The 25,478-nt window shown below is 43.1% G+C and overlaps 1 long non-coding RNA gene across 1 annotated transcript in view; it reads left to right on the top strand.

Moving 5' to 3' along the window:
• Positions 1-17,484: 17,484 nt before the first annotated feature.
• Positions 17,485-25,478, top strand: part of LOC132353501 (uncharacterized) — a 44,144-nt gene continuing 36,150 nt past the window's right edge. The window contains exons 1-2 of the long non-coding RNA XR_009499041.1: positions 17,485-17,514; positions 19,117-19,279. This is a non-coding gene — a long non-coding RNA (uncharacterized LOC132353501). The remainder of the gene's footprint in view (positions 17,515-19,116; positions 19,280-25,478) is intronic.

Below are 25,478 nucleotides of genomic sequence, written 5' to 3'. Positions count from 1 at the left end.
AGAGGGTTGGAACTTTCAATCTCACTCTCCCCGACCTCCAGGGAGGGGAGACGGGTCAGTGATTTTATTAATTTGCCTGTATAATAAAGCCTCCGTAAAAAGCCAGAAAGATGGGGTTCGGAGAGCTTCAGGTTGGTGAATGCATGGAGATTTGGGGAGAGTGCCATGCTTAGAGGGAGCGTGGAAGCTCTGCTTCCCTTCCCACATACCTTGCACTATGTGTCTCTTCCATCTGGTTGCTCCTGTGTTATATCCTTTTACAAAAAACCTGGCAATCCAGCAAGTAAAATGTTTCTCTGAGTTCTGTGAGCCACTCTAGCAAATTAATCAAACCCAAGAAGGGGGGTCATTGGAACCTCTAATCTATAGCAGGTTGGTCAAAAGCACAGGTGACAGTCTGGATTCATGATTGGCTTCTGAGGTTCGGGCGGTGTCAGTCTTGTAGGACTGAGCCCTTAACCTGTGGCATCTGACAGGTATCTCCAGGTAGACAGTGTCAGAACTGAGTTGAATCATAGGACACCCAGCTGGTGTCCCAGAATTGCTTGGTGGTGTGGAAAAAACACACACATTAGAACTGGTGTCAGAATTTTAGTGGTTTATCCCCATGCATTAGCTTTGGGGGGTTCTTGGGAATACTTGATGCATAGTGTAATTACCAATATTGTTTATAGGTCTTTGATTTTTTTCATCTAGTTGCTCTATTTTTATACTGGAAATTGGGGAGATTAAAGAACTATGCCACAGCTGCTCCCGCCTTTTCAGAATTTCTCCATTTTTCTGACCCATTGCTACACTTATTCATCTTTTGATACCAAAGGAATAAACATTAATACATACAGAATATGAAACAGATGACATTCTAGTTGTATTTTATTTAGAAGTATTCATATATAAAATAAATATTCTTAACTTGCAGAATATGGTATTTTTTGGAAAAATTTTCAGAAAGAAATAAGTCAACAAAAGGGAAATAGACTCACAAGAAAGATTTTTGCTAACTATACTTTTTGTTTGTTTATATGGGAATATCTTAAAAAAATTTTTATTTTATATTGAAGTACAGTTGATTAACAATGTTGTATTAGTTTCAGATGTACAGAAGAGTGATTCAGTTATACATATACATGTATCTATTCTTTTTCAAATTCTTTTCCCATTTAGGTTATTACAGAGTATTGAGCAGAGTTCCCTGTGCTATACGGTAGGTCCTTGTTGGCTAAGCATACATTTTAGAAAGTTGTTCATCTTAAATGATTTTAAGAGACTTTAAGAAAATTGGGAAAGCTGGTAAAATAAGACGATCGACTTCCTTAATTTACAAATGTGGTAAATTTGAAAACTGAATAGTCCCTGCAAATCTAATTCCAGACACTTCTTCATTGGCTATTGAGAACCTTGGTGGTCACAGATAGTCAACCCAAGTTGAAATTATCTGAATCCTTGTTTCTCCATTTTTTTCTCCCCATATCCCGCCTTAGCCATATCATACCACTAGCATTACCATAACTGTAATTAATATTCACGTAGACTGCTCCTGTTTCCAAAATGCTTCTCATTTATCTAATGCTACTGAAGCCTTATAACTATAAAGATGTGTATCAGTTGGGGATGTGCTCAGTTGCAAATGGCAGGTAACCCAACTAATACTGACTTCAACACATAGGAATTTATTTTCCTATACACCAAAATCCAAAGATAGGCAATCCAAGGTTGATAAAGTTGCTTACGTGACCATCATGGACCCAGTTCTTTCTACTTCTCCACTCTCCCGTTCTAAATATGTAGTTTTTGTCCTCATGGTTACAAAATGGTTGCTGCCTTTCTAGATATTATATGGACCATTGTCAAGATTGGGCCTTTGCTGCTAAATTATGACAAAATTCAATACACATAACACACATAAATATGAAGAGCAAATATTCACTCTTCTGTAAATTCTCTCTTTGGAGATAAATAGTTGAATCCTAAATGGAATGTTCTCATTTGTCAAGATACTCTTTTGCAAAAATATGGCATTCTTCTGATAGTTTCATAAAAACATTCTGGGAATTTGCAGACCGAGCTCTGGGAATCTCTTATTCTACCATTTGTCTTCTTGCTTTGGTCTTGGGAATCTACCAGGGGCCACACATAGTCCTGGGGCTGTTATAGTGAAATCTGAATTTCACTTTTCTGTACCCCATGTGCAGAAAACCCACCGAGGCCAGTGACATGCCTGGCTGGGTCTTATTGCTATGTTGAAACTTTACTCCTCTTTGCTTGGTGACCAGTTGGGTGCTTAATCTTTGTTTCATGGACAAATATTTGTAAGAGTGTTGGAGTTTCATTCTTTGCTTCATTTCTTCAATAGGCGTGGAGATTTCTTGGCATAGCGTTTTGCCGATGGTAGGTGTTCTATATGTAAGGCCTGGTGCCTATCCTCAACACCATTATAAATATAGATATTAAAAGTACCAGGGCTTCCCTGGTGGCACAGTGGTTGAGAATCTGCCTGCCAATGCAGGGGACACGGGTTCGAGCCCTGGTCTGGGAGGATCCCACATGCCGCGGAGCAACTAGGCCCGTGAGCCACAACTACTGAGCCTGCGCGTCCGGAGCCTGTGCTCCGCAACAAGAGAGGCCGCGATAATGAGAGGCCCGCGCACTGCGATGAAGAGTGGCCCCCACTTGCCGCAGCTAGAGAAAGCCCTCGCACAGAAACGAAGACCCAACACAGCCATAAATAAATAAATAAATAAATAAACCCAAAGTTTAAAAAAAAATAAAAAAATTTAAAAAAAAGTAGCAGTGTCCTACAGATGGGAGCTTATGTGAAGAAATTCACCACCTCTCTAAATAAGACCAAATTCTGCTCCGCAGAGCTGGCTGCTAATGGCACAGAAAGGTGATCAGTTTGGGTCATCCATTCTGACCTTTAGAGTCACCTCTCCTGGGGGCCATGAGCTGATCATGTGACCACCACCACACTGGCATCCCAGGGCTGCCCCTCCCTAAGGCCTGGATTGTGTATGAACAGGTCTCTCTGACCCTGATCCTTCATCTGTAAAATGAAATAACACTCCTTAGTTCAAAGGGTTGTAAGGCTTAATGAGAGAACATCTATAAATCCAGCCACTCTCCTGCATCCACAGGTTCTGTATCTGCAGGTTTCTCATCCATGGATTCAACTAACCCTGGATCAAAACTGTTTTATAAAAACATTTCCAAGGGCTTCCCTGGTGTCACAGTGGTTACGAATTCGCCTGCTAATGCAGGGGACATGGGTTCGAGCCCTGGTCCGGGAATATCCCACATGCCGCAGAGCAACTAAGCCCATGCACCACAACTAGTAAGCCTGTGCTCTAGAGTCCGCGAGCCACAACTACTGAAGTCCGCATGCCTAGAACCCGTTGTCCACAACAAGAGAAGCCACCACTATGAGAGGCCCGCACACCGCAATGAAGAGTAGCCACCGCTCGCCGCAACTAGAGAAAGCCTGCACACAGCAATGAAGACCCAACGCAGCCAAAAAAAAAAAAAATTTTCCAGAAAGTTCCAAAAAGTGAAACTTGAATTTGCCATGTAACTATTTACATAGAATTTACATGTGTTTACAACTACATAGCATTACATTGTATTAGGTATCATAAGTAATCTAGAGATAACAAGTCTATGGAAGGAATGTGCATAGGCTATATGCAAATACTATGCCATTTTATATAAGGAACTTGAGCATCCGTGAATTCTGGTATTCGAGTGGGGTCCTGGAACCAGTCCCCTGCAAATACCTAGGGATGACAGTAGTGACACCTCTATAAATAATGCAGAAACTGATTAAGGCTCCAAACATGATATCTAGCACATAAGAAGTACTTACTCAAAGTTAACTTTTATTTTGCTCATCTGTATTATAGATGAGGATATTGTGACCCAGGGAGTTTAAAAAGACTGGTCCAAGGATATTCGGTTGTTAATTAGTGGGGCAGGAATTTGAACTCAGGTCTACCTGGCTCTTAACTTTAGCTTAAACGTGGATGCTAGGGAAGTAGGACAAACTTCTGAAAGGATAGGGGACTATACCCCACCCACTTCATTACCAGCATCTCAAGGCTCAGGTGTGAGAGTACAGGTTACCTGCAAAATATTCTGTGGCAGTGCTTGTGAGATACTCAAACATCCGGTCAGTTTAGACACTTCGGGGGAAAAAATGTTGAAATTAATTGTATAGACAATATAATCAGATAATTGGCAGATTCTGACCCCAACCCTTCTCCAATTTTTTTCCTCTATTTTTCTTTCCTGGTCTCTTTGTAGTGATGGACTCCAGCAGTAAAGAAAATAAAAAATAAAAAATAAATCTCCTTCCTGAGCTCTTCCTTTGTAAATGGTAAATATCTGCGTAAATATGTGGTATTTTGGATACGGATGGAAAGTGGAAAACCGAATGCATCATTTTGAGGTCCTGTTGACCAAATACTTGGAATTTTTTACTTCCCTTGTACTCCTTCAGTTGGGCATTACACAGGCTCAGAGGTATTCCTTTTTTTTTTTTTTTTAATAAATTTATTTATTTATTTATTTATTTATTTATGGCTGTGTTGGGTCTTCATTTCTGTGCGAGGGCTTTCTCTAGTTGCGGCGAGCGGGGGCCACTCTTCATCGCCGTGCGCGGGCCTCTCACTATCGCGGCCTCTCGTGTTGCGGAGCGCAGGCTCCAAACGCGCAGGCTCAGTAGGTGTGGCTCGCGGGCCCAGCCTCTGCGCGGCATGTGGGAGCCTCGCGGACCGGGGCACGAACCCGTGTGCCCTGCATTGGCAGGCGGATTCCCAACCACTGCGCCACCAGGGAAGCCCAGAGGTATTCCTTTTTTCTAGTCACTTAAGTACTTTCCCTCTGAAGACGGAAAGACTAATAATATTGATACACAATAAGAGAGAGAGAGAGAGACAGAGGGAGAGAGAGAGGGTGAGACAGAGAGAGAAAAAAACCCTGTGTGTCTGTGGCTTGTATATATCGAACACTTAAAGCATATATTTTTCCATGTGACTTCTGTGACTCCAGGGTTGGGGGTGGAGGGAGGTTGGGGGGGGGCGGTAAGGAAATATCCATCGTGGTCCTGTACCGTTCTTGCCTGCCTCTTCTTCTCTGATTCCTCTGATTCTAAAGGTGGCTCCCCTACCCACGGAAGTTTGCTCTTCCCATTCCCTGGCCATGCTTCACTTAGAAATTCTCTGAGGAACTCTGCTGCTCACCGGTAGGTGAGGGTCATGGATGACAGCTGCCCTTCGTGTCTCATCGTCCTGGCACCTACAGGAACTTGGCAGTCACGATAAAGGGTGACCCAGGTGCCCGCTGACCACACCAAGCATGTCTCCCATCAGTTTCCTTATTCTTGGCTCAGTTTTGGCCATCCCTTCCTGTGAAGCAGGAAGTAGAATAGTGTTGGTTCTCAGGCCTGGGCACAGCTTTTGTGTCTCTCTTTGGTTCATGGTAACCTTTGCTTTGGTTCCATCTGTTTATCTTCCTCTGGAGGTATTCTTTGATGTTACATGTGCCTGATAATAATACCAACAACAATGATGAACAGTGCTGCCGTGGCCTGGGCACACTACCATGTGCCAGATAGTCCCCCGGTCCTTTTCTGTACCCTATGTCCAAGCTCAGGGCGACCATCTGAAGCCAGATTGTATCATCTTTACTTTGCTGATGAGATAACGGGCTCAGAGACACCGTGACTTTCCTAGGATCACTTATATTCTCTGACCATTTGGGGTTCTAATTTGGGTGCCACTTGTTCTGTAGTAAGCATCCCTTCCAATGTACATCCCTCTTCCAAATGTTGGGCATGCACTGCTGGAAAAAGACACGACAACTTTCAGGCCTCTGAGTGCACTAGGTAACCTTGAATCAGTGGTGACTTCCTTTCATATGCTCCTTCAATACCACTGGTTATGTGAAACAGGAACTCTGCTGATGTTGAGACTCTTACACCTGTCTGACATTTGTTAATCTCCCCTTTTAATAAAGAGACAGTGGCCTCCAGCACTGAGCTCTGGGCAAGCAATTATGTCCAACTAGAACTTAATAGTATTGTTTTTATACTTGTATTTACTTTGTATGGCAACTTTCCTTCTATTCCAAGTGATATTAATTTCCCATTTGTGTTAGTGATGAAAAATTTCCTTTCAAGATACATCAATCTAGATTTTTAAAAGTGAGCCATTTTAAAGAAAAAAGGGAAACAAATAATGGTATGGATCCTAGGAGGATAGAGAAATTATGTAAAATTGATACTCAAATAACTGAAATATTAGAAACATCACTCTCCTCAACACTTCACTTATTTGTGAAGTGAAGGAAGCCAAGCTCACGTGAAGGCACACAAGGACATGAGGACACATTGGTGCTTATACTTTTGATGCATGGGCACTATTTTGTGATATTGTAGTTCTTTGACAGAATTGAGTCATACAGCTCTTCAGATGGTTCAGTGAACATATTCCCAAGGCTCCATTTTTCATGGAGTGGGGATGAGATGGGTGCACCAGTAGAACTATCATAGAAGGTGGAGTATGATAGAGACTGGACATGGGGTGTGGACAGAGTGTGGTAGAGTCTCCAGGCATGTGGAGTCACTTCTGGAAGTAGGAATCAGGAAGGCTTCCTGGAGGAGGAGGCATTCGAGTTAGGCTTCGAGGAATGGGTAGCCATTGACTACATGGATATAGAGTGGGGAGAAGGGAGCAGAGAGACAGAGAGGGGAGAAGTACAATCTGAGTTTGGGAAACAGCTAGTATCCAGTTTGCTTTGAGCCCTGGGATATGTGACTGGAAGAGTAGATTGGAGCAAAATCATCAAAATCCTTAAAAATAGGCCAAGGAGATGGGCCTTATTTTACAATGGAGTTGGAATGCACTGAAGGCACCTCAGAGTAAGAAAAGTCTTGTCATTGTAAATTCTCATGGGAGATACTGATATTTATTTTTCCACCCAGGCCCAAACCTAGACAGTCAAACTGCTTTATCTCTCTTTGCTGGATTGATGACTTAGTCCATCCTGTCACTGAGGGTGCAGCTTTCTGAGTGTCCTCGCTTGATGTCTATATAAAGCCTTAACTCCTATCCGTATGTGGTGGTAAAAGCCCAAGCTCCTATTTTGCCCAGACTGGCTGCCATGAACCACACCTTGGGGCAGCTGCAATATCATTTCACGTATAACTCTCAAGACTTCAAATCCTTTTTTGTTTTAAGCCTTTGGGAGTTTCGCCGATTTTTTTTCTTTTTGTGAGCTCAGTTTTGCTGCATTTAAAAAGATGTTAATTATATGTCACCCAGTAGTTCTAGAGATTTTGTGATCAGAGATTCTTCAGGTTATCTAGTCCAAAATATTCCTAGAAATAGAAGTCTGCAAAGGAAGTTGAAAGTCCCCTCTTCACTAGCTGTACCTACCCTGCATGAGCCATGGCTGAGTTTTCTCAGAAAATAAACATTTTGAGGAGGTTTTGCAAAAGTGAGGAAGAAAGATGAGCAAATCTAGTATCTCTTTTTTAGGTGAAGAAATAAGTGAGAGGGGTTGCAGTCACCTGCACTCTCTGAGGGAACAATGGCATCCCTGGCAGGACATCTCATGATGTGATGTGATGTGATGGTTTCTTTTTCTTAGATTATGGAAAGATAAGGCAATAGAGAGAAGGATATTTCATTTTAATCTTTTACGTCCCTTCACAAGGTATAAAAGGAAAAAATAAGATAAAGCAGTGCTTTCTTGAAAAGTCCATATTTTCAAAGGCTTTGGGCAGTAATGAGCTTATTAATTGTCATAGATCGTCACTGTCATCAAAAGAATATTGTATAATATATAGTGGCCTTTATAGGGCGAAGAGAGAGAATTTCAAGTTTCTCTCTTAACCTGAGCCACTTAAAATGAAAAACAAAGGCCATTAAATCCTGTTCACTTGAAGTGGATCCTAAATATAGTTTATTGGGGCTCTTAATTCACCCTGAAAAATGCTGTAATTATTAAAAGTGTCCAAGCTGTTAACTTGAAAACAACATATGCCACATTTACATAATGATTTGCATATAATTTCCATGTAATTCATTTAATGTCAAAATGTACAATTATACTTCCAACCCCTCTGCCTTTTACCCCCATGCCCCTTCCTGACCCTGCTGTGTTAACTCAGAATATCTTCCTTGTTGGAATCTATTTACGAATGGGTTTCAAAGAGATGGCTGGATGGAGATCGTCTATCATATTGGTCCAAAAAGGTTTGGCCAAACGTATTTCTTCTTCCAGACTGGATTGGTTGTACTATCTGTATTGTGACACTTTGGGGACCAGTTACTCAGTTCTGCCTGAGACACATGGGCTTATTTTACAGATGAAGAAACTAAGGCTCAGAGAGGTTCTCCCTGATTTGCTGTGGTCTTTGCTTGCTTTCTCTGCCCCAGCAATCCAAAGGCCTCCACCTGCCATACAAAAGGCTTTCTCGTGTATCTTTTTCAACAGACAAATATGCTTTGTTTAAAAAAATCATTTGCCGTAGCTCATGTGATTATTTGCGATGCCAAAGAGGTAGCTCTTGGGTTTGCCATCAAGGACAGGGAAGAATCCTTCCATCTGATTCCATAAACGTATTTATCCTATGCGGGTAGACTTTCTGTCTAAACTAATTGCAGTCCCACAAACATGTCATGCTTTTTCTGGCTCCTACATGTGTTTTCTGCATTACTTTCCTACCTCTCCCCTCTTCCTGAATCTCTGTTTGCACTCAACATCCAGTGTCCCGTTTACACATCACCAGGATGCCTTCTTCCATGCCCTGTGACTAGGTTTGATGCCCTTAGAGTGAACTCCTAGATCACCCTGTTTGACTCGAGTTCCCCTGAAAGCAACCCTTGAGACAAAGACTTGGGTGTAGGTAGTGTATTTGGGAAGTGACCCCAGGGTACAGGGATGAGGGAGCCAGGAGAGTGAAACCGGGAAGGAAGAAAAACAATATTAGGGGGCATTGTTGAAGTTGCTGCTCTCGGCAACAGGAGCTCGATTCCACTGGGTCCTCCTGGGGAGTGTTTGGAATGACTCCAGCATGAGTGCCTGGAGGATGGGAACTGAAGCATTTATCCACTGGGTCAGTTGCCACTGGCTGAGGGTTGCCCTGGGAGTTGCTGATTTCCCTGCCCTTCCCAGCTGTGCAGCTGCGCGGGATGACCAAGCTCTCCAGGGCTTCTGCCGTGTGGGGGGCACCCAGAAAACGAAGCTGTGTGTCACTCAGGGTGGTAGCGATCTGCCAGGCACTGTCTACCCAGCCCTGGCTGAGATCAGAAGGAAGGCCAAGCAGGTGTGTCCCCAGATGCGTCTACCACTGCACTCACCACTCTGTTTTGCATTTCCTTCCTCCTCTAGAGCGTAAGCAACCTGAGGACAGGGGCTGTGTGACCACTGGGTCCCCAGCTAGACACAGTGTTTGATAATAATCTGTTGCACGAATGCATCAGGTACCAAATTTAGTTCAGCTTCAGCAACTGGTTACCTCTAAGCTTAGGAAAGTCATAAGAGGTTTTTGTTTTTAATTTATCCCCTTTTTCCCCCCAATTCTGTCCTTTCTGAAAAATTGGAAGAAAGTAAATGAATCAAGGGAAATACACGTATGCATTAAAAAATTGTCAGAAGCAAAAAGGAAACTGGGTCCGTCAGGATTCTTTTCTTGAAGATACCAGCAAATTCTGAGGCAAAATTGTAGCTGATATTTGGTTTCATTCAAAGGAATAGCCTCAAATAAACTAAGTTAAATGGGTAACAGCCAAGGTCATGGTTAGAGACACTTAGGGCATTTTCTCCCAGAAGCAGCTCCATCTTTTCTACTCACCTCTTTGCTTTGTCCTTCCTGCCCTCTCATTTAGTTTCTGTTCCTCTCCTTTATTTCTTTTCTTTTTTTTTTTTTTTAAATATCTTTACTGGAGTATAATTGCTTTACAATGTTGTGTTCGTTTCTGCTGTATAACAAAGTGAATCAGCTATATGCATACATATATCCCCATATCTCCTCCCTCTCGAGCCTCCCTCCCACCCTCTCTATCCCACCCCTCTAGGTGGTCACAAAGCACCGAGCTGATCTCCCTGTGCAATGCGGCTGCTTCCCTTGTGTCCTTCCTCAGGTCTAGGACTCCGGCGGCTCTATGGAGCCGAACAGGGTGACAGGAACACCAGTGGGCGATGGGGCCACTTTCACTTTGGATGGCACATTTTATCAAGACAAGAAGCCAGGTGCCCATTGTTCCTCCCCAAATAAACATGAAGATCTGACAGCCAGGGGGCTGAGAGGAGGCCGTGCAAGTAAGCAGCCCTTGAGGCTTCCTTATCTACTAGGAAACCATCAAAAAATGTCAAGTCAACAGCTATAGAGGACAAACGAGTGGTTACAGTGGGGGGGTGGGGGCAAGATGAGGGAGGAGATTAAGAGGTACAAGCTATTAGGTATGAAGTAAATAAGCTATGAGGATATATTGTAAAAATAAACAAAAAATCATAGCATTTGATAACACTAAAACAATTTAAAGTAAAATACCTAAAAAAACAACAAAAAAAGAAAACGTCGAGTTAGTGGGGCTGTAGAGGTGACATGGCACCCCCACTGGCCCCCCTCCATGTCTCCGGGGACCTCTAGGCGATGGAAGCCTTGCCCTCCAAGCAGGGCCTGAGTGGCGGGCTGTACCTCACGGCAGGAATCCGCCGGTGGGTGATCCTGGGATCTGCTCACTCTCCAGGGGGTAGGCAGCTGCCGGACGGGGACAGGGAGAGGGTCTGAGAGGGGAGGGGACATCCGGTCGGGAGACAGAGCAGCAGCCTTTCTTCCTGCCTCCCTCCGCCCTCTGTAACTTTCACCTGCTCCAGGGGGATCCCTGTTAGCACAAATCCCTGTGCCTGGTGCATCCCTTTCTGGAAGCTCCATCCAGATATTCCTGTGATTGACACTGTGTGTCTGTGTATGTGTGTGTGTGTGAGAGAGAGAGACAGACACAGAGATGGAGACAGACACAGAGAGAGATATAAATATTATAAACAATATTTGTTTATAATAATGATGATAGCTGGGAATTCCCAGGTAGTCCGGTGGTTAGGACTCCGTGCTTCCACTGCCGGGCCCAGTTCGATCCCTGGTCAGGGAACTAAGATTCCACAAGCCGAGTGGCATGGCCAAAAAAAAAAAAATGGTGATAGCTACATTTATCAAGGTGTTTATCAAGTTCAGGCACCATGCTAAGCTCTTCCCAGGTATCCTCTCATAGGTTCTATGAATATTCCCATTGCACAGATCGAGGACTGAGTCTCAGAAAGGTTAAGTGACTTACTCAAGGTCACACTGAGTAAGTGGAGTAGCTGGGCTTCACACCCAGGCAGGTCAAACTGCAGAAACTGGGTCTGTAATCATCACGGTGGGTGGTTAGACACCTGCAGGGTGTGTTCCAGGCGGTGCACAAGTGTGTGTGTGAGAGAGTGTACATGTGTACATGTGTGTCCTCTTGTGTTCACATGTATAGAGAAAGTCGTAGCTGAGAATACAGAATGGAACCAGATGGCATGGGTTTGAAATCCAGCCGTTATATCTCATCTGTGCTGTCTCAGGCAGGTAACTTACACCTCTCTGTGCCTCAACTGCATCATCTGTAAATTAGGCACAGTAGTATCTAGCTCATCGGCTTGTGTGCACTTAGAAGGGTGATGTGTGTATGAATTCTTTTTTTTTTTTTTTTTTTAGTAATCTTTATTTATTTATTTTTATATTTATTTTTGGCTGTGTTGGGTCTTCGTTTCTGTGCGAGGGCTTTCTCTAGTTGTGGCAAGCGGGGGCCACTCTTCATCGCGGTGCGCGGGCCTCTTCACTATCGCGGCCTCTCTTGTTGCGGAGCACAGGCTCCAGACACGCAGGCTCAGTAGTTGTGGCTCACAGGCCTAGTTGCTCCGCGGCATGTGGGATCTTCCCAGACCAGGGCTCGAACCCGTGTCCCCTGCATTAGCAGGCAGATTCTCAACCACTGCGCCACCAGGGAAGCCCTGTATGAATTCTTATGTAAATGCTGGATATTAGTTATTAGCAGTAGTAATCACATATCATTGTTGAGTAAATGAGAGAGGTATCAAATGTTTCTTGATAAGCATAATAATAAGAGCGTTTACTGGCTGCTCACTTTGATGCAGTGCTGTGAATACAGTCCCTGATTTAGACCTCCCAACTCTACTGTGAGGTAGGTGTCATTATTTCCATTTTATACAGGAGGAATTGAGTCTCAGAAATATTAAATAATTGGCCCAAAGACAAATATCTAGGAGAGGTCAGAACAGAGCCGCAAACCTTGATCTCCGCGCTCTCCTGTCTTACACACTTTTTGTGGGTTCATTTGTTCATTTGAACAAATACCTTTCATACAGACTTAGAATTTTTTTTCTGAATTGGGAATTGTGCCCATCTGCCTGCCTGAGAAAAGTTTGCACAGAGCTGCTTTTGAATAGCGACCTCTTGTAGCTTTTTAATTGCCACTATCTCTTTGAACATTTGGAATTTGTAATGAAATCACTTTCCAACCCTGATTCATCCCAAATTCAATATTCTGTTTCCTTTCAGCTTTTTTTGTTTCCCGAGCAATGAAAAGATTGGTAACTTTATAAAACATCTAAAAGTGCGGTGGAAGTTTCCTGGGGCTTCAAGTGTTGTGTTATGTTATCTTTGGAAAAACTTTGAAGTCCCACCGGTGTAATAGAAGCCGTTATTATGTCATGGAGCTGATTAGCATGCCTGTGGGAAACATTAATTCATGCTGACATCATAGCTGGGTTTGCAATCAATCAGTTTGTTTTGCTTCTTTTTGCTCCCCGCCTACCCCGCAAGCCACCCCTTAGTGCTCTTAATGTAAAGGTGATGGGCTGACTTTCTGAGGATAATGGGACATGTAAGGATGCCTCCAGATGAGGCTGAACTGAACCACAGAAGCGGCCACCTCGTGACAGCCCTGGGAGGAAATGGCGAAACAAAGCTTTTGACAGAAGCAGGGAGAAGGCTGCTGGCCCTTTGATTTGCCTTGAAAGGTTTTGATTTAGTTGGCATTCAGACTCTTGATATATAAAACTTTTTAACTCAGTAGTCTGCACGGCTGCCTGAATCCATTTGGTTCCGGTCAGTTATGATTAAGCTGATTGCTGGTGGCTCTGGTGTGGTAAGGAGCAGTGCTGGCTTTCATTGGGTGAGGCTTCCATTGGGTGAGGTTTTCATTGGGTGAGGCTAGCACATTCCAAACTATCTCATCCTTCGGCCCAAAAGTACATTTCATTGACAAAGGAAGCTGTAAAGAGGAGACGTGTAGACTCCTATTATCTCAAATTGTTAATATTTAACATGCATTAAAGAGCTATCTTTCTGTTCGCCACGTGCAATTAATTTAATCACCAATGCACTGTTAACTTATCTATCAAAAATGTGAATTTTTTCACGATGTATTAATCTGGTAATGATGTCTTTCCTTTTACCTTTAGATGTAGTATTATTATTTTATGTTATGTGGCATGTTCTCTTGGGAACTAGGGAGAAGTTACAGGAAGTGTTGGGAAGAGCCTAATGACAGCTGATTTGGGGTAGGGAAAGTTCAGGGTATTTCTAGTCTGAACGGAACTTGGGGCTCCCTTCCTCCTTCTGGGCATGTGTGACCTGCTCTGCTCCCTCCCTCCGACCTCTAGATTTATGTGGCTTGGAAAGCCGGGATGATCAGTTCCCTGGGTCAATTTTTGACCTGGAAGATGGAAACTCTGTAGTCTATGGTGAATCAAGGAAGGAGAAAATTGGGGAAGGGAGGTATTATTTTAGATGCATATGTAAATAGCTGTATTTTCATAGCTGGGTCCCATTTTGCCACAGTTATAAGCCGCCCCCCACCCCAAGCTACCTAGGCTCCCTTTCTGAAAAGCCCATCGCATTCACAACTGCCTGCTCAGAATCTGCCTTCTCCCATTAGATTCAGGCTGCCTGAAGGCAAGAACGTGTCTGCCTTGTTCACCAAAGTGAGAACCTACTATGTGTTAGATACTGTCCTGGACCTCAGGGTTATAGAGATGAGTAAGGTATGGTTCCTGCCCTCCAGATGTCATATTCTTATGAACAAAACAGTCATGCATTCAGATAAACAAAAGAATATTTGGAAAATGTCCCAAGTGAGGTCTATCTTACATGCAGCAGGAACAGAGGGGGACCGACTTCATAGCAGAAGTGAGGTTTGCACTAATTCGGAAGGTAATCGGGGATTTCTCCTAACAGAGAAATTGGGGTGGGGTGGTGTGTTTTTGGTCACCTGCAAGAAACCCAGAATGGCTCCATCACAGGGGTCCCCTGGGGGAGAGAAAGAGCAAGGAACAGGTAGGGAGTTCTGAAGCTCAGAAAGGCAAAATGACTTGCCCAAGGTTGCACAGCAGACAGAGCTGGGAGTTGAAGCCAAGTCTACTCATAAACCCAGTACTCTTTTGGCTGGATAGTAGTTCGCATGGGCTGCCCATGGTGAGAAAACACATCCCTAGTGTCAGGATTCTCCCCAGGCGGCCCTATTTGGCTGCAGCAGACTTCCAGTTAACACATAACTTTCAAGCCCCAAATTCTAAGTGCCCAACCTATGGGGAGGACAGAGGTTTAAAAAAATTCATAAGTTATCATGCTGGAGAATGGGACTTTTGCAAAAATGAAACAGCATATGATATAGATAGAAACTGCTATAGAAATCCCCCTTCCCAGCTGAACTGCTGGACCACAATGATCTATTGTCCTTATTTTATTTTTTTCCTCCAGTTCATGCTAGGTGTTCCTTTATTTTATTTTATTTTTTCTTATTTTTATTTTATTTTATTTTTTCTACTCTATTCTATTTTCTGTATTCCATTTCATTTTTTATTTTCTCCTATCCTGACTCCAGATCTCTAGCTCCACATACATGCATCCTTGCTGGCGAATTTAGTTGAGGCTCTTCTAATCTGCCCCTCCATACACTGATATGTGCATCTCCTGGAACACATTCTGTATTTGTGCTAAAATTAGGTGACATTGGACTACAAATCTCATTCTGTGAGCCCTGGGCACCACACTGTTCTCAAACACATTAATATATTTCTATATCAAAAGGTATGAATATTTACACTAAGTGGAATATGAAGAAACTCTAAGGAGCCTCATGTCAGTTCAGGTCAAGTTCCACCTCCAAATAAATTTGTGCCAAAGTTTTGGAAAATTTTCATATTTTCAGAGCTTTTAAGAATTGCGGATAAGGGACTGTGGACCATTTTACTCCTCGGTTCTGCCTCTGATGGACCCCTCTGAATTTCCAACTCTGCCAGTTTGAACAGTGCTTCAAAAGCAGGCCTCATCCACGTCTTCCTGTGAACCTTTGGGAGAAAGTCTCTGGGGTAGACACCCCAGAGAAGAGGGTGTCCTTGGATCTTAGGACCTGTGCATTTTCACTCTCACTAACTACTGCCAGATTCATTCCTCTGCAAAATACCTGTAGCAGTTAACCCCCCACCAGCAGGACATGAAGGAGAGTTCCTGTTTCCTGACATCCTCACCATCACTTAATGTTATCTGATTGTCTAATTCTTTTTTCCAATTTGAAGGGTGTAAAGTGCCATCACAATCTTGTTCTAATTTGCCTTTCTCTGACTATCAGTGAACATGAACCTTGTAAATATGTTAGCTCTTCTTGTTTTCTCTTCTGGGAAACACCTATTCATATCCTTTTAGTTTTGCATCTTTTTTTCCCCCCACTATATCATTTGTTCTTTTGGGTTCTGACTACAAATCATTATCACAAACATATTTATCTTATCTGCTTGCTATATTTCTTAAGTTTTACTATTCATCAGTTCAGTCTTTAATTCATCCAATTTATCTAGTGCTTATGTTTTTGTATATGGTGTGAGGTATAATTCAACTTTTTCTCTGTGCTATGAGTCAGTTTCTCCTTTTACCAAATAATCTGTACTTTCCCTATCCATGCGTGAGGCTCCCTCTCTTAGATACAAATGAAGTAGAAAATCCTACAAGGACATTGATTGGAATTACAGTTGACCCTTGAACAATACAGGGATTAGGGGTGCCAACCCTACACATATTCAAAAATTCACGTACAACATTACAATTGGCCCTCCAATACAGATATCATGGTTCTGCATCCATGGATTCAACCAACCATGGATCATGTGGTACTGTGGTATGTGTTTATTGAAAAAACATGTGTACATGGTTGTGTATGTGGACCTGCATAGTTGAAACCCATGTTGTTCAAAGGTCAGTTGTACTGTAGTACATATTTAGTGGAAAAAAATTCACATATAAGTGGACCGGCACAGTTCAAACCCATATTGTTCAAGGGTCAACTGTATATATTTATTTAGGGAGATTTAACATCTTTTATAGCTCATTTAGTCCTCACAAGAACACGGTGAGTTAGATCTTCTATCCTCAATTTACAAAGAAGGAAACAGAAGCTCCAAGAAGCTAAATAAACCAGTTATTGAGTGGTAGAGCAAGGATTCAAACCCAGATCTGACTTTCTGAGGGTTTTTATTATTATTATTGCACCTTTGTCTTTAGTATTACTAATCTGTCTTTCTCTTGTCCTTGTGAATGTATATCCTTGCTTATTTATTTATGACCATCCAATCCCTCATAACCTGCTTTCCTTTAGCTACAAAAATAACCCAAGGGTAGTAGTTGCCAAAGCAGCTTGATAGCCTATAATTTTTTTTTTTTTTTTTCTCCTACCTGAAACACAGGGGAATCTTTTGACTGGCTGCCACAGGAACCAAGAACAAAAGCTTTGAGATTCCGTCTGCCCTCAAATCAGATCAGGTTCTTAGAGAAGTAACCTGTTCTACAAGTAAAACAAAAATGAATAGACTCTATAACTAATTTCCATTTTCCATTTTTAATACCTCTGATGAGTGAAAGAATATCTGATAGCTGAACTTAAATTTGAAGTTTATAAAGAATCTCTAATTTGATCTAGAAAAAAATCATAAAATACTTACGGTATAAAAATAAGTAGAAAGTAGTAAGAGCAATAATAAATTATATAGCCATAGTTCTTTATAGTTGTCAGAGCATATTAATGCTCTTTGTTTCTTTTGGCTCTTCCAATGATCTTTTAAAACAGGTAAACTGAGCCTCTATTTTACAGACAAAGAAATTGAGGCATGGAGTTTTACCCAAGCACAGCTGATTGTGTGAATTCCCCCAGCTCTTCACGTCTAACTGTATTCATCCTCTTTGCCATCTATCTTTAAAATTCTTCCCATTGAGAGGCAGAATAGATTTCCTCAACCACTGATTCTGTGTTTGACCATGTAATTTGCTTTGGTTAATAGGATGTTAGCAGACATGGCTAAAGCAGAGGTTTGAAAGTGCTTGGTGTGCTTGCCTGCATGTTTCTGCTTGCTTTCTTGCTCTTCGGATGTTACAACAAGGACAATCCAGGCTGGCCAGCTATTCCAAGGAGGAAGGTAAGAGACATCTGGAACAAAGCTTCCCCAAATAAGATGCCCCGGCCAAGCCGTACCTGGAGCCGAGCCTCCCACTGACCTGCAGATTCATGAGTTTAATTATTTATGATTGTTGCCTTAAGCCACATAGTTTGGAAGATAGTTTGTTACACAGCAGTAGCTAACTGATACATCAAGGTAAACCAGCTAGTAAGTTGTAGAGCTGAAATTAGAATCTAGATCTTCAAACATGTAGTCCTACACACTTTCAACTATGCTAAGTTGCTTTTCATGCAGAGAGACATTTATTTGGGTGTGAAAATACCTCAAGATGGAGTCTTTTCTGGTCAGGGACTGTGTCTCACTCTTCTTTGATTCCTCAGATCCTAGTCCAGTCCCTTGCACATGGTAGGTAATCAGGATATGTTCATTAAATAAATAAGAGATAAAAACATGAGGGCCATACCTCCATCCCTTTGGTCTTATTTTTACAGTTTCTGGTTAATAAAAATAAAGTCAAAATGGAAGGTATATTGATCAGTGAAAATCACCTTCTAAAAATTGGTCCCAGCAACTGCACAAAGAGGGAACAGTCATCATTTTCTTTCAGACATCTGTCCATATGTGGCATATTTCCTCTCTGAAGAAAGATCAAACCCCATAAAATGCATCATTTATATGACACTCCCCATTATGAACCAGCATGGAGACAATTAATGAGAAGCAAAGGCTAAAAGAAGAGTCCACGAGTTGGATTCAGGCAGACTGTGGTGAAAATGCACTGCCCTTTGGGAATTACACACAGGAAAAAAGAACAAACATCGTGCCTGATTCCCTGCCTGCCCCCCACCCTCACCTCCATCTCCACTTCCCGCGTCGCCACAACAGCTTGAGGTAGAGAATTTGTATAACCCACATGGAGAGCTTTTTCCTCTGATTTTTTAATCTCAGAAGTCCAACAGTGGCGATGAAGGTAGCTGTGACATTTGCAATTTTCCATGCACCAGCCCATTCCATTTCCTTTCCTGGTGCTGCTTCCATGGTACAGTAAACCTCCAGCTCTGACAATAATTATAGCCGGAATAATATGAAGGGAGTAATAGGAACAAAGCGTCGCTGTAATTGCCTTTTCATTATTTGCTAACAGTTAGTTATTCAGTCACAGGGAAAAATTACACAGTAATTGGTTGACAATGGGGAAGCAATCGCTGAATCCCACAACTATGATATTTTTGCTTGTTGGGCTTTAGACCTTTTATTCATATTTTGATTAAACAGCTGGAGCATTAAACTGACATATGAATGTATCCTTGGTCAAATTCCGATGTGATTGTTTCTACCCCATTCAAAATGTTGAATTTAAACTAGCACCTACAGTAGAGCTGTAAATAGTCTATTGACTTTCAAATAAATCCCTCCTCTTTACTCCAGTTCATAAAGAAGGCATGGTGGGTGTAATAGCACAGACTTTTTTTTTTTTTTTTAACAAATCAGTTTTCAGTTGGGTGTTTTCAAAAGGAAAAAAAATATGGGATCACGTGGTGGAATCTTCCTGCCTTCAGATTTTTCTCGAATTTAACTTTCTAAACTCAAGAAAACATTCACTTTCACTTGCTCCTACAGGTAGAGAAACTGACGTCCGGAAAGGGGACCGAGCTGTTCAGGGTCATCCGGCTCTCTACTCTTTATAGGACTAGAAACCAGAATGCTGACTCTTAGTACTTCATCTAAACTGTCTTCTGGCTCCACATTTGCATGCAGGAGGAGAACTAGGAAAGCAAGACAGGTAAGATCTATGCCTGCACAAGCATGCATCTCCACATGCGTGCGTGCGCTCACGCGCACACACACACACACACACAGTACACGGATAGATACTATATGTTGCTTGACTGTGGGATGTCATTTAGGTGGTGTTCACAATCTCCATCGGTAAGCTTCATGGGTACCACCTTTCCTTGGATTATTCCAGGCATCCAAGGACCTAGCCTAGGGCTGTGTGTGCCATGACACCTTGCAAAATGTTTGATGATGATAACAGAGCGAGAAGCTCTAATTCTTAGGGTCCAAGCTTAGGAATCTTTTTACTCTTGGTGATATAAATGTTATCTTGGTTAAACAGCAGAGTGTTGACTTGATGTCCTTGTGGCAATTGCAGAAGCAGCTGAGAAAGTGCATTGTAAAGAATACATCCATGTTTGTATGTATGTGTATGCATGTGTCTATATCAGAGGCTGGTGATGAAAGATGGAAAAGCTGCCCCAAAGTCTTCATTTAAAGATGGAAATTTTTTGTTTAGGGGGTAGAATGCACTAGATCATATGCATGGGGACTTGAACCCACTTCGGTATGCAGGTAAAAGAACCTCAAGACCATGACCCTGAGGAATTGGTTATGTATAGGAAAGATATTTGGGAACAGGATGGGTCTAAAGCTATGACTAACTCGGAAAGTCAGGAAATAAGCTTGGTGCTTCACACATGATCTTATTTAATTCTCACAGTAGCTCTAAGGGGCAAAGTTTCTCATCTTCATTTCATAGATAGAGACTAAGTCTCAGAGAGATTAAGGGACTTGCTCAAGATCACCAAGCTAGTAAGTGGGAGAACCAGTGAATAAAACCCAGAAGCTAAACTTTGTCCCTTGAAGTCATTGGTGACCTTTAGCTACTTGCAGGTAATTGGAGCTTACCTAATTTTCCAAGTCAATCCACAGTCAACATTGTATGATGTCTACCCTCTAAGTGTACCATGGGGATTCACAGGTAAATGAAAAGTTCCTCTCCTTGAGATGCTTAACCTCTCCCAGTGGAAACCATGAAGCAAGGCATGGATGGGTCAGTCCAGCATAGAGGCCACTCCTATAACCGTGGTGACTCAGTTTGAGTTGCCCCAGAAGCAGACCCTGAGACAAAGACTCAAGTGCAACTAGTTTATTTGGAAGGTGATGCCAAGAAACATGGATACAGGGTAAGGAGTCTGACAAAAAGGGCAGGAAGCCAACACGGGGTGCATTGAAGGTTATTGCCAAGGACATCGGGGCCCCATTTTCCTGGGAGAATTCTAAGAGGCAGTGGCAATCAGGCTTCAGTGTTATCCTGACCTGAGGGTGAGGGAATTGGGGTATTTATGCTCAGTGCCCTGTCCATCACTGTTAAGGGCTGCTTCTGAGGGTATTAACTCTTTGCATTTCCAGTTTACTCCGTGCACAAACTCAGGGTACACCAGCAGCCAGAATGAGCCCTTGGTAAAGATTTGCTGGTGGTCTCACTGAGCATCCTTCTGTATTTACCGATGAGTGCCAAGGTGATATGGGTGGGGAGCTGACAGGGTCTGCCACCATGGTGACAGGCAAAGTGTGTCCCAGAATGGGTGGTATTGCTGAGCAAGACTTCAGAGGTGAACGAAAGGGCATTCTAGAGCATGGTCGCCCCCTGAACAGGGGTGTAACTTGAGACCATCAATCTCTAAAAGAGCTGCCAGGCTCCGTACCAGAGGCAGAAATTGAAACGCCAGATTCAGTCCCAATGAAATCATCTCCTGCTCACTACATAAAGCCCATTTTCTTGTCCTGATATTCAAGGCTATTCACAATGCAGCCTCAGTTTACCTCTTGACAAGTTCTGAGTAAATACCCCCTGGGCTCGGATTCCTGTGTTGCTGCCCAGTCTAGCTTTTGAGACCCTGCCAATCCTTGAGGCTCTCAGCTCCAAGCCTGCCTCCTATACAGCCTTTCACGACCAGCTTGGGTGGAGACCTTTCTCCGCCCCCTGCTCCTGGCCTGACACACTTACGCAGCCTCCATCACTTCCAGTGATAAAAGCCACAATCTCTTTTCTGCATTTCCCAAATCCTCGGAGCTCTAGAAACTCAGAGAGTTTTGCTTTTGGTATCATTTGTTTGTTTTGCTTTTTTAAAAATCTTATATGGTAGCAAAATCTGACCTGAACTGCCATGAAGCTATTTCTAGTTCTTATTTGATCTAAATATTCACATATTTCACTACATAAATATTCATGTATTTGGTTACAGAATACAGCCCCAGATCCTGCTGTGATTTTCTATGTACACCATATTTCTTCTCTAAAATCTTTATATCTGCACCATATTTCTTTTCTATAATTTTTATATATGCGTCGTATTTCTTTTCTAAAATCTGAAAAATTCTGAATTATGAAACACGTATCTCTGGTTCACATGATTCAGACATGGGGTTTTGAGCCTGTAATAATAATAATAATAATAATAATAATAATAATAGGCAGTACTGTAGTCCATTCTAAGGATTTTATATATTTAATGATTTTAATCCTCATAAGGACCCAAGAGAAGTTCTAGTAATTACCCTATTTTCCTAACATCGCTTAGGAAACTAAGGTTCAGAGATGTTATGTAACTTGCTCCAGGTCACACAGCTTGCAAATGCTGGAACCAGGATTTGAACTTAAGGCAGTCTGGCAGAGTCAAAGCTCTTACTTGCTCACTGGGCTTCTTCTAAGTCTGCATGTCCAGCCTTGGAGTTGTACCTAGCACCCAGCTCAGACTTACCGTCTGGCGTGTCCCTGAGTGTTCTCCTGGGGATCCTGTTTCCTTCTGAGTCTGAATTCTCGACTTGGAGCTTTAAGCCACCAGCACTGAGTTGGTGCTGGATATTTATCTCCCTGGAATGAGAGTTTCTGGAGCTTCTTGCAAACGTCAGTGGTCCTCAACTCCTCAGACCACAGCCTCAGGAGAGCAACTTGCCTCTTGCAGCCCAGCCCTGGAACTGGTGCTGCATGCGCCCTGGATCTGTAGCCCCTCCTCAGGCACCCCTTCTCTGCCCCTGGAACCTCACCCCTGCCTCTCCCATGTCTTGGAACACTTCTAAGATTAGAGACCGTGTAAGTCTGTGTGCCTGAGCGTTATCCCAAGATCTTGCCTATAGTAGGGCCTCTGTGACGTATGGTGGCAAGAATATATAACTGAACAAGGAGGTCCAGATTTAGAACTTTTGCTAGTGTAGACATGGCCTTGGTTTTGAAATTACTCTCACACTTGACTCTCCCCACCACCCCATTCTATAGTAGACACATAGTGCCAGGATTTGAACCCCCAAAATTGGATCCAGAGTTCATTCTCTTAACTATGGTGACAAACTATGCTTGTTAGGTGCTTCTTCTGCATTAGTTGCCACAATAAGCCACTTAAATGCCTTGTCTCTGATGATCCTCACCACAGCCCTCTAAGGAGGTGCCATCACTGTATCCTTTTACTATACGAAGAAACTGAGGTAGAGAAAAAGGAACTTCCCCAAGGCCTCAGTACTTACTGCACCCATCAACTGTTGTCACAATAACTTTGTAACAAACCACTCCAAAACTCAGTGTCTTAAGATAATCCTCGCCTGTTATTCTTGTTCACCGATCTGTTAGCTTTCATGACATCATCTGGGCTACTACAGGCTTAACTCCAAGCTGCCGTTGGGTTCAGGTCCGCTCCATATGCCTTTCATCCTGTTGGACCACGGGCTAGTCTGGATATGTTTTTCTCATCGTGATGGCAGGGCAAACCCGATGTCTCAAACGCAGTTTGAACCTCTAACTCTATCGAAACCACTAACGTTTCTTTGACCAATGCAAGGCACACGGTCAAGCCCAACATGGGGACGAGGGGCAGAATGCTCCTTCCAAGGACATAGGGAAATGGGACCCAGAGAGACTATCCATCAAGCAGTAATCTAATCTACCATACCCACTAAAAATTAGAGCCAGAAACCCCCCAGGGCTTCCAGCTCTGAAGCCACTTTTTCTTAAGCACTCTCTTGAGTAGCAACAAGTTCCCAGGGCACAGCTTTTGGACTTATGGGAAACAACATCAGTCTCTTGGGATTTTTGCTTCTGAGTTGGACGACGTAAGGCTGCTCCTAGGCATGTGAGAGATGGCGGGAGAGCCTGAGCGGTGGAGGGCAGGTAAGTGCGTGTCCTGCCAAGCTGACATTCTCCCCTCTGCATCCACACATGACCCTGTGATGAAGCTCCCCTCTGGGCCTCAGGCCTATCATTAGAGGATTAACTTTCTCATCACTCTCCTTACACATGTCTCCATGCAGCCTTGGAATGCATCATCAAAGTCCAAAGCAAGGGCATTTTAATTCTTTGCCTGGCAGACCTATTTTCTGGTGTTTAAAGAGATTGCTAGAAATTCCTAAATTCTGGAGCTGTTTTTTTTTCACTGAGAGAGAGGAAGGAATAGAAAAAGCTCCCAGTGGATTAATTTATTCGTATTTTGCTCTAGCTCCTGACATTTGGAGAAGGCTTGAAGAGCTTCCTAATGTTTGCTATTTTGCATTTGCTTTGTAGGATGCTAGATTAAACCACAGAATCCTGGAAAATAGACTTGCTGTTTTCCTTTGCAGAGGTGCAAGGTCTGAAACTATTCTCTCAAGTGCCAGGGTAGCCAACCCTCAGCTCCAGAGCTACGGCTCGTCTCCACCCTCACCCTAACAGACATTACCAATAGATCCCAGCACTGCTGCCTGCCAAGCCCAGAAGTGGCCTCAACCCTCCCAACACAGCCCTCCAAGCAGCCACTACCACTGGATCAGAATTAATGCGCCCGAGTTCCCATCCTTGCTCTAAAACTTTTCCATTTTTAACATGCCAGTAAAATAACTTTATCAAGTTCTTTACAGAGTTCTGATAAAAGTACTGCCTTTCTCTGCTCTACTTCTCATTATGCTACTATTCAACTTAAAAATTCTCAGTCTCCAAACTCCTTGTCTTGCAATCAAGTTCCTTCACCACCTGACACTTTCACTCCCCAGAACTAATGCCTTTTGAATTCCTTTATCACCCCTTGTGTCAGGAAATATTCCTTTTTTTTTTTAAGATTTATTTATTATTCATGTATTGATTTTATTTATTTTTGGCTGCGTCGGGTCTTAGTTGCAGCATGAGGGATCTTCATTGAGGCATGTGGGATCTTTTGTTGTGGTGCGCGGGCTTCTCTCCAGTTGTGGCGTGTGGGTTTTCTCTTCTCTAGTTGTGGCGCGCAGCCTCCAGGGCGCGTGAGCTCTGTAGTTTGTGGCACACGGGCTCTAGTTGAGGCATGCGAGCTCAGTAGTTGTGGCCCGTGGACTTAGTTGCCCTGAGGCATGTGTGATCTTAGTCCCCTGACCAGGGATCGAACCCACGTCACCTGCATTGTAAGGTGGATTCTTTACCACTGGGCCACCAGGGAAGTCCCTGTGGTAGGAAATATTCTAATTCAGCTGCCAAGGTTCCTACTCCTGCCTCCAATTCCGATTTATGTGCCCTGTATAATCCTCTCCCCTTGAGTATGGGAGAAACTTGTGAATGTGATTAAGTTACTAATCAGTTGACTTGGAGTTAATCAAAAGGGAGTTATCCTAGGTGGGCCTGACCAAATTACGTGAGCCTTTAAAAAGAGGGACCGATCCTTCTGGAAGACAGAGAGATTCTCCTGCTGGCCCTGAAGAAGCAAGCTGCTGTGTTGTGAGAGGGGCTGCAGAGGGGTCCATGGGGAAAGGACCTGAGGGTGGCCTCTAGAAGCTGGCAGGGGTCTGTGGCCAGTAGTTAACAAGAATGCAGGAACCTCAATCACACAACAGCAAGGGGCTGAGCCCTGCCAACAACCACATGAGCTTGGAAGAGGAGCTCCCCAGAGGAACACCTTGGTTTCAGCCCTGGGAGATGCTGAGTGGAGAATCCAGTGAGGCCGAGCCCAGACTTCTGACCCACAGAAGCTGTGGGATGATAAATGATTGGTATTTTAAGCTGGTGACTTTGTGGTAATTTTTAACAGAGCAATAGAAAACAGACACGTCCCTATTCTCAAGCCACATCTACATCTTGTTACTACCCATACCCAGGTGAGTTTTCCTACCTCAGGGAAAACTTTGATTAGAGCCTTTTCTCAAACTGGGAGCCCTTTCTCATCTCTGTGCTTAAATCTTACCCAAGTGTAAACCTTGCCCAAATGTACCCT

The sequence above is a fragment of the Balaenoptera ricei genome, chromosome 19 (genome assembly GCF_028023285.1).
Source record: "Balaenoptera ricei isolate mBalRic1 chromosome 19, mBalRic1.hap2, whole genome shotgun sequence".
Classification (NCBI taxonomy): Eukaryota; Metazoa; Chordata; class Mammalia; order Artiodactyla; family Balaenopteridae; genus Balaenoptera; species Balaenoptera ricei.
The sequence above is the reverse complement of the archived record's forward strand: the minus strand, read 5'-3'. Positions and strand labels throughout refer to the sequence as shown.